Source organism: Vicugna pacos, chromosome 17, assembly GCF_048564905.1.
Source record: "Vicugna pacos chromosome 17, VicPac4, whole genome shotgun sequence".
Classification (NCBI taxonomy): Eukaryota; Metazoa; Chordata; class Mammalia; order Artiodactyla; family Camelidae; genus Vicugna; species Vicugna pacos.
The window spans coordinates 34,826,676-34,828,365 of NC_133003.1; the positions used below are offsets into that span (position 1 = coordinate 34,826,676).

The window sequence follows — 1,690 nt, forward strand, 5'->3', positions numbered from 1 at the left end:
CCCCCACCACCAGCAAAGAATTATCTGGTGCCAAATGCCAATAGTGCTAGGGTCAAGAAACAATGATTCAACTAATACTTGAGACTTTATTCTATGTAAGGCCTTGTTATAGAAATAAGGGATTCTGTGATAAACATGCATTTAAATTTTTAAAAAAATTTTATTGTAGTTGACTTATAATGCTGTGTTAGTTTCTGGTGTATGGCACAGTGATTCAGTCATAACATAAGTATATATTCTTCTTCAGCATAGGTTATTATAAAATATTGAATATATTTCCCTGTGCTATACCATAAGACCTTGTTGTTTATCTATATTATACATAGTAGTTTGTATCTGCTAATCCCAAACTCCTAATTTATCCATCCTTGCCCCTCCTCCTCTGCCCCTTCTCCTTTGGTAATGATAGTTTGTTTTTAAAAATACAGAATGCTTCACAGATTTGTGTGTCATCCTTGAGTGGGGGCCGTGCTAATCTTCTCTGTATCATTCCAATTTTAGTGCATGTGCTGCCGAGGTGAGCATTAAACATGCCATCTTTGCCTTCTAAAAGTTCACTGGCTAGAGTGGGGTATATATAATTTAGAGTGTTTTCAGCTGCAGGTAACAGGATTCCCAAAGACTGGTTTAAAGATAGCTTTAATATTCTCATGTAACAAAAATATGCAAGTAGGTTATTTTAGGACTGGTTAACTGAGCAACTCAACTATGTCAGTATGGGCCAGCTTCTCCAGAATATTTTCACCTTTTCATTCATGGTTACAGAATGGCTGCCACAGCTCCACTCTCACTAGGCAACCCCCAAGACAGGCTAGATGAAAGGCATATGGGATCTCCTCTTATGTATCTATTTTGTTTCTTATGAAGGAGAAAAAAAATCTTTCCATTAGCTTCCCCAGACCAGTAGGCTTTCTCTTTATCCTTCCTGCCGGAATTGGGACACCTGCCTATCCTTAAACCCTTCAGGGCGAGTTGGGAATCAGATTATCATCACGGACTTAGACCAGGAATTAGCAGACATTGTCTGTAAAGGGCCACGTAGGAAATATTTTAGGCTTTGTATGCAATATATGGTCTATACTGTATATTCTTCTTTTAATTTTTATAGCCTTTAACCGTGTTATAACTATTCCTAGCACAATGGGCCATAGTTTGCTAATCCCTGGGAAAATTGCTTTCCAATACCTGAACAAAATCAGGGTTCTATTATCAAGGAGAATGGGGACATTGACTTGGTAGGCAGACAAATCTGTCTGCCACAGAAAGGTGTGCAGGTAAAAAGTAATTATAAGACAATGAAACAAGGGCTATGATAAGAATGCATGAAAAGAGCCCATGGCCATTAGCCCCCCCCCCCCCAATGATCCACGCCTCCTGGTATTTATATCCTTGTATTATGTTGGTTTGTTGGACTGATGGAGGTGGCAGTAGGTGACTTCAGAGGCTGCGTCATAAAAGATACCATCATTCTACCTCACTCTCTTGGAGTGCCCATTCTGGGGGAAGCCAGGCGCTCTGTTGGGAGAACCACGTAAGTGAAATGTTGAGAGGCCCACGCAGTGAGGAGCTGAGGCTTCCCGCCCACCACCAGCACCAGTTTGTCAGCCATGTGAACGAGCCTCCTGAAGTAGCTCCTTCTGCCCCAGATGAGCTTTCAGTCGACTGCAGCTCTGGCTCCTGTCTTAACTGC

At 41.4% G+C, this 1,690-nt stretch overlaps 1 non-coding gene across 1 annotated transcript; it reads right to left on the minus strand.

The window, feature by feature from the left end:
- Positions 1-418: 418 nt before the first annotated feature.
- On the minus strand, positions 419-525 carry LOC116284048 (U6 spliceosomal RNA). The gene has a single exon (XR_004193834.2). It is a non-coding gene; the product is annotated as a U6 spliceosomal RNA (small nuclear RNA).
- Positions 526-1,690: the final 1,165 nt, after the last annotated feature.